The sequence below is a fragment of the Gorilla gorilla genome, chromosome 6, assembly GCF_029281585.2.
Source record: "Gorilla gorilla gorilla isolate KB3781 chromosome 6, NHGRI_mGorGor1-v2.1_pri, whole genome shotgun sequence".
Taxonomy (NCBI): Eukaryota; Metazoa; Chordata; class Mammalia; order Primates; family Hominidae; genus Gorilla; species Gorilla gorilla.
The window spans coordinates 78,556,319-78,564,590 of NC_073230.2; positions in this window are offsets into that span (position 1 = coordinate 78,556,319).

Here is an 8,272-nt window from a genome sequence, read left to right on the forward strand (position 1 = left end):
CCCATACATGGAATCAATCTGGAATTATTTTTTAAAGAGGACTGGAGTTTAGCATTTCATGGGAAATGCCTGTGTCAGGAATTCAGTAACACATTAGTACGCTATGTCAAAACAACTGTACTAGTAAAACACTTCACGTTGCACCATCTGAGAACAATAGTATTGCATGAGGCACAAAACTCTCACCCCGAAATGAGTGTCAGCCTGTGTCACTTGATAAAGTTGTCAGGAAATATTTTGATCAGTGTACCTGTAGTTATTGTGTTTGCTTTCCTTTGTGAAAGATTGGAGTCACTAGCATCCTGGATTAACTACCAATGTTTTTTGTTCTTTCTTCATCTTTACCCAAGGAAACTGAAAAATATCTGCTTCTGGTATGATCACTGATATGGTTTGACTGTGTCCCCATCCAAATCTCATCTTGAACTGTAGCTCCCATAATTCCCACGTGTTGTGGGAGGAACCCAGTGAGAGATAATTCAATCATGGAGTGGGTCTCTCCCATGCTATTCTCGTGATGGTGAATAAGTCTCATGAGATGTGATGGGGTGTTTTGTTTTGTTTTGTTTTGTTTTGTTTTTGAGACAGAGTTTCTCTCTTGTTGCCCAGGCTGGAGGGCAATGGTGTGATCTCAGATCACTGCAACCTCTGCCTCCCCGGTTCAAGCAATTCTCCTGCCTCAGCCTCCCAAGTAGTTGGGATTACAGGCATGCACCACCACACCTGGCTAATTTTTGCACTCTTAGTAGAAATGGAGTTTCACCGTGTTGGTCAGGCTGGTCATGAACTCCTGACCTCAGGTGATCCACCCACCTCAGCCTCCCAAAGTGCTGAGATTACAGGCATGAGCCACTGTGCCAGGCCGATCTGATGGTTTTATAAGGAGAAACCCCTTTCACTCGTCTCATTCTCTGTCTTGCCTCCTGCCGTGTAAGATGTGCCTTTCACCTTCTGCCATGATCCTGAGGCCTCCTCCACCATGTGGAACTCTGAGCCCATGAAACCTCTTTTTCTTTAAAAATTACCTAGTCTTGGGTATGTCTTTATCAGCAGCATGAAAATGGACTAATACAATCATCAAATGCCAGAAAGAAATCTACCTATCTAAGGTAGATTTCTACCTATCTGAGGACTGCCTTCTTCAAATAATGAAATGGAATGGAAGCCCATAGAGTATAAGCAACATGTATAAGCTCACCTAATAGTGGCAGAACCAAGCTTAGAACCTACTGAGAGACAGGTACGTTATGGGGAAGCATATATTGATAAGACAGAACATAATTCCAAAGGAGGACGTAAAACACATTTTCATCTGGTTTAATTTGAGTAAAAAAAAAATCCCCAGTTTCTCATATTTAAAACTTTTTAAGTAGGCAAGAAAATTAGTATGCTCTTGAGGATGAGATTTCATATGAAATTTCAGATTTAAATATGATGCAACATTGAGCAGTATATAATTACCAAAAAGGTCACATCTGTAAAATTGTAAATATCTAAATAACAAATTATAAAGGGTATCAATATCATTCCATTTTGAGCATCTTATATGTATTCTGAAAACAAATAATGTCGTGGCACTTGCTGTGACGTAAAAGGCTCTGCAATAGAACTTAACAGACTTTGGTTTGAGTCCTCAGTTAACCGAAGTGGGCCTCTTAAAGAAGTCATTATATGAAAAACACTTTCACACGCATGTTTATAGCAGCACAATTCACAATTGCAAAAATATGGAACCAACCTACATGCCCATCAACCAATGAGTGGATAAAGAAAATGTGGTATATATACACCATGGAATACTACTCAGCCATAAAAAGAAATGAAATATAATGGCATTTGCAGCAACTTGGATGGTGTTGGAAACGATTATTCTTTTTTTTTTTTTGAGACGGAGTCTTGCTCTGTCACACAGGCTGGAGTGCAGTGGCACCATCTTGACTCACTGCAACCTCCACCTCCTGAGTTCAAGTGATTCCCCTGTCTCAGCCTCCCGAGTAACTAGGACTACAGGCACACGCCACCAGGCCCAGCTAATGTTTGTATTTTTAGTAGAGATGGAGCTTTACTATATTGGTCAGGCTGGTCTCGAACTCCTGACCTCAGGTGATCCACCCGCCTAGGCCTCCTACAGGCAATGAGCCACTGTGCCCGGCCTGGAAACCATTGTTCTAAGTGAAGCAACTCAGGAATGTAAAACCGAATATTGTACGTTCTCACTTATGAGTAAGAGCTAAGCTATGAGGATGCAAAGGCATAAGAATGGCATGATGGACTTTGAGGACTCGGGGGAATGGTGGAAGTGAGGGATAAAAGACTACACTGGGTACAGTGTACACTGCTCAGGTGATGAGTGCACCAAAATCTCAGAATTCACCACTGAAGAACTCATTCATGTAACCAAAACCCACCTGTACCCCAAAAACTATTGAAATATATTTTTAAAAAATAATGGGTCTCCTTGCTATTGGTGTCTTCCTTTGAAAGAAGGTTTCTAGTTAATTTTAGGGCAATGGTCATATCTATTATTGTCTCATTATCTTTCATATCAGTCTTTTGGAGAAAAGAAAAATTGAATTATGCAACTTTGATCAAGAAAGGGCCATCATGATTATACAGTCAAACATTTTTATTTTACAGTTGAAGAAACTGAGACCTAGAAATATTAAATGACTCTCTCATGGCCCCTTGAAAAAAAAAAAGACACCCTGAGAATCAGTTTGCTTTCCATTCTCCTTCCCTTTTTCTTTCCCATCACCTTCATCCCTTTTTGGAATGTCATGCATTGTGGAAATTAAAAGACAGTACCTGATTGGAAACCTGGGTTCCCCTTTGAAAAGTCTGTGCTTGGCCAGGTGCCATGGCTCGCGCCTGTAATCTCAACACTTCGGGAGGCCGAGGCCAGCGGATCACCTGAAGTCAAGAGTTCGAGACCAGCCTGGCCAACGTGGTGAAACCCCGTCTCTACTAAAAATACAAAAATTAGCCGGATGTGGTGGTGCATGCCTGTAACCTCAGCTATTCAGGAGGCTGAGGCAGGAGAATCACTTGAACCCGGGAGGCGGAAGTTGCAGTGAGCCGAGATCGTGCCACTGCACTCCAGCCTGGGCGACAGAGTGAGACTCCGTCTTAAAAAAAAAAAAAAAAAAAAAAAAAAAGGAGGCCTGGCGCAGTGGCTCACGCCTGTAATCCCAGCACTTTGGGAGGCCGAGGCGGACGGATCACGAGGTCAGGAGATTGAGACCATCCGGGCTAATACGGTGAAACCCCGTCTCTACTAAAAATACAAAAAATTAGCCGTGCGTGGTGGCGGGCGCCTGTAGTCCCAGCTACTCGGGAGGCTGAGGCAGGAGAATGGTGTGAACCCGGGAGGCAGAGCTTGCAGTGAGCCGAGATCGTGCCACTGCACTCCAGCCTGGGGGACAGAGCGAGATTCCGTCTCAAAAAAAAAAAAAGGAAAGAAAAGTCTGTGCTCTTTCCCAGAGGCTTTTCTTCCGTTTTTCTCTACAAACTACACTGTGTCTCTGCTTTCACTGGTGGTAATTCCTGGAACAACTTAGCATAAACACCTTTGGGGAGAGCAGACATTCCGTGTTGCAAAAGGAGAAAAGTGGAAAATAAAGATTCCAGAATCAAAATTTCACTTTATGAAAATGTTATAAAGTTTCAGGGAAAAACTGAAAATACAGCTAAAAGTTGAGAAAAGGGGTAGGTTGCCAATATCTGATCACCGCCACCCTGCCCGTGGTTTGGAATGGGGGACCAGGCAGGGTGTTCTATTCTGCTTTTAGGGGGTCCCAGCTCTCACACCAGCATCTGACATGCATCCAGCCATCTAGATTAGGAATTTGATGACTATAAAAACATAGTTTTAGCTTCTTCTTAAATGGATGTGTATCTTGGGTTGGTTGGCTATAATTTGTTTTCCCTGTTTCTTAAGTGGGCTGTCCCTGTCTCTCCCCCAATATATTCTTTTTCCTACCACTTCATCACTCCCAACCACTTTTCAATGCTTTTGACATTTATTGCTAATAAAAATAGTAACACTTATCATCTAAAAGTTAGTATTTCAGTTTGAAAGTTTTATGTACGTTATTTTTACTTGGATTTATGTCACTCCTCCAAGCAAAGAATAAATAAATAAAAGCACTTTATCAAATTTATAACCTACTCAAATTCAGAGATTTCTGAATAGGAAACAGACCAGGGACACTTAGCCAAGATTAGCTTAAAGAGAAACCAAAATTTTGCACACGGGTCTCTGAAGAAAAATGTTCGTCTTTAAAGGTCGTGTCCACACGTGAAACGGGAAGTGGATAATGAGGGTAATTACCTCTGCACCAGAGGCCTTCCCGCTTACCTGTTCCCTGAAATGCCCAGGTAACTAACAAAGGCAAACATGTTTTCTGGTCTCAATTATATCCTAATAATTGTTTCAATTCTCTGCTTCCTTTTGAGTGTGAAGATCTGGGCTAAAAGGCTTTAAAAAACAGGCTGAAAAGGTTTCCCAGACGTAAAGTAGATTTTACAAAAGAAACTTCTGGCAAGTTGAATGTAAGTAAATCAGAAACATATGGACTATGTTTCCCTCAAAATACCCATGGGTTTGAAAGCCCAGAAAACACATAAAAAGTAAAGGGAAACTGTTTTCCAAAGCTGAGCTTATTTGAGAAACTGCACGCTGGAACAGAAAGCCTGGCTCAACCCACCCAGTGCAGGGGATGGAGCTGGTGGTCAGGCAGCCACCAGCGCCTACCCCAGAGCTGATGCCGACAGTCTTCATTTCTGAAGATGACGTGATTGATGGAGTCTTGACCTGTACACAGGGGCGTGACTGAGAAAACATCACTCGGTACTTCCCATACTGAAGACATGACTTCATAGCTCCTTTGCAACCATCTGTAGTGAATGTTTACACAGCCTGTTTCTCTTCTTGAGGGCCTCTCATGCTAAACCATCAGGCTGCTGTCAGGCATGCATTTACTGAGCATTTAGCACGCGCCCCATAGAGAAGGATCACAGAGAAAGAGACGATCCTATGCCGGCCCAGAAGGTGAATTACAGACTCCGAATTGGAAGGTCCTTAAAGATACCTGAGTTTCTCTTTCCAACCTGTGCGGGATTCTGGTTGCAGTTTGCAGTCTAGATCGTGGAAAGAATGGTCACAAAATAACTCAAATGGTGACCAGCACAGCATAGATTCCTTGTTGATAGGCAAGGTCCTTAAACAGTAGCAAGTGGTGCTCGTGTTGGTGGGTGATGCTGGTGTTGGCGGGTGATGCTGGTGTTGGCGGGTGAGGCTTGGGAGAACAAATTGAAGGTTGATGAAGGGTAACCGGGCCAGAGCCCAAGCTCTCAGTCTGTCCGTCAAAGTCAGGCTTATTTATGCTTTGGAGTGCAGTACTGAGGCCATTAACTTACACATAAGCTTTTTTTTTTTTTTTTTTTTTGAGACAGAGTCTCGATCTGTCACCCAGGCCGGAGTGCAGTGGCGCAATCTCGGCTCACTGCAAGCTCTGCCTCCCGGGTTCATGCCATTCTCCTGCCTCAGCCTCCCGAGTAGCTGGGACTACAAGCGCATGCCACAACGCCTCGCTGATTTTTTATATTTTCTGTAGAGATGGGATTCCGCCAGGTTGCTCAGGCTGGTGTCAAACTCCTGGGCTAAAACAATCTGCCCACCTCTGCCTCTCAAAATGCTGGGATTACAGGCATGGGCCACTGTGCCCGGCCACATTCCATGCTCTTATCACAGCAAAACTTGTGTTACTAATATAGCAAATTATGTGTCTGGAATCCTTTCAAAGCTCAGTAACACATACTGAGTCTGGATTATTTTAGAAGACTATTATTATCCCATAATCTATGTACGTGTTAACATTGTGTTCAATCTTGCATTCAAATTTACAAGATAGATCTGTCCTTATGTCAATGTTCACCCAGTGTTATATTATGTCAGACTTGCTTCGTTAATTCTGAATGATCTTTTTCTGAATTAAAGTACTAAGTTTAAGAAGGAAAAAAAAAAAACCTCAAATGGAAAGAACACAGTTTGGAGAGTCAGACGTCCTGATATCAGGTCTCAGAAACACTCTGACTGTAGACCTGTTGTTTGACCACTCAGAGTATCAGTTTCCTCTTCAATTAAATGGGAATAAAAGTCAAATTACCTATTGGCGGGTGAATCATCTGAGGTTGGGAGTTCAAGACCAGCCTGACCAACATGGAGAAACCCTGTCTCTACTAAAAATACAAAATTAGCGAGGTGTGGTGGCGCATGCCTGTAATCCCAGCTACTCAGGAGACTGAGGCAGGAGAATCACTTGAACCTGGGAGGCAGAGGTTGCAGTGAGCTGAGATTGTGCCATAGCACTCCAGCCTGGGCAACAAGAGCGAAACTCCATCTCAAAAAAAAAAAAATGTATATATATATATGTCTCTTCCCCACCCAGGCTGTAAATAAATAGAAAAACAAAATGAAGAGTAAGATGGAGGCCAGAGTTTTCACCTTTATTCCTGAAAGAGGCCCAGTTGTAAGGCAGAGTAGAATGAGAAATAAATGGACCTGAAACCCACGTTAAGGCGGAAGACTTGTTCAATCCCAGGCCATGCCGGGCTGACACAGGCTTCCACACGCCAGAGGGGATTGCTGAATTAGAGCCTGGAAAGTCGAAGGAGAATTCAGAGCCTTGATGAGCAGCTCATCCCAAAAAGAAACCACAGAGCTGAGTATACCTGAGCTCATCCAGATTATTCTTCCACATCTGCCAGACAGATCCTGCCGCTCCCAAGAGAAGGAGTGATTAATGGGTAGAGAACAGCCAGAAGTGACTCATAAGATGTCACCTCAATGGAAATACCAGGAGTAGAGAAGTGAGCTAAGTAGGACAACGCATGGGCAAGTCCTCTTGTGATCTGCAAAACGTCGTGTACATTTCAGGCTTTTGCTCAATCTGCCTGCACGTATGATACGTCTACTATTTGCTCAGTTCCCAACACTAGCTTCCAGAAAATTTAGGTTGAACAAGACATTGTTCCTGTAATTAAGATTACAGTCTAGTAGAAGAAATAGACAAGGAATCCCCAAATTATGGTATACAGTAAGTTTGCAACTTATTATGCAGATACTGAAGTCTGTGCGAGATGTAACAGGCATGCAGAGAAGGGGTCGCTGATTCATTGCATGGCCAGGTAAAGCTCGTTGTGGAAATGACATTGGATTGCTGAGACTGGAAGAACACAAAGTAGCTGGGAATAAGAAAAAGTGGGGCTGGCTGTGGTGAGTTAAGCCTATAGTCCCAGCTACTTGGGAGGCTGAGATGGGAGGATCACTTGAGGCCCTGAGTTCAAGACCAGCCTGGCCAACATGGTGAAAGCTCATCTCTACTAAAACTACAAACATTAGCCAGGTGTGGTGGTGCATGACTGTAATCCCAGCTACTCAGGAGGCTGAGGCAGGAGAATCGCTTGAACCGGGGAGGCAGAGTTTGCAGTGAGCCAAGAGGTTGCACTGCAGCCTGGGTGACAGAAAGAGACTCCGTCTCAAAAAAAAAAACAAGTGAGAATTGGAGTGGCTTTCAAGGCAGAAGAAAGAAGGCACAAAGGGAAGGGATGGGACATTTAAGGGAACTGAAAGTCATTCCGCATAGCTGTAGGAGAAATCATCTTAATGTTATGCAGAATAATCAGAAAAAGCATTACAATCTAAAACAATACAGTAGCATGCAAGAGTAAGAAAACTCGAGGCCAGGCGCGGTGGCTCAGGCCTGTAATCCCAGCACTTTGGGAGGCCAAAACGGGTACATCACGAGGTCGGGAGTTCAAGACCAGCCTGGCCAACATGGTGAAACTCCGAATCTACTAAAAATACAAAAATTAGCTGGGTGTGGTGGCACGTGCCTGTAATCCCAGCTACTTGGGAGGCTGAGGCAGGAGAATCGCTTGAATACCCGGGAGGCGGAGGTTGCAGTGAGCCGAGATTGCACCACTGCACTCCAGCCTGTGCAGAAGAATGAGACTCCATCTCAAAAAAAAAAAAAACGAGAAGAAAAGAAAACTCGATACAGACATGGCCAATACAAGATGAGCATTCTATCACTTCTGAAATATGGCTAAGTATAAGGGTAGAAATGAGACCAAGCAAGGAGGGAAAATTTTAACTGACTTGAATAATTCTACTTTTGTTTTTTATAAAACAGAAAGTGGGCTGGGCATACTGGCTTATGTCTGTAATCCTAGCATTTTGGGAGGCCAAGGTGGGAGGATCACTTGAGCC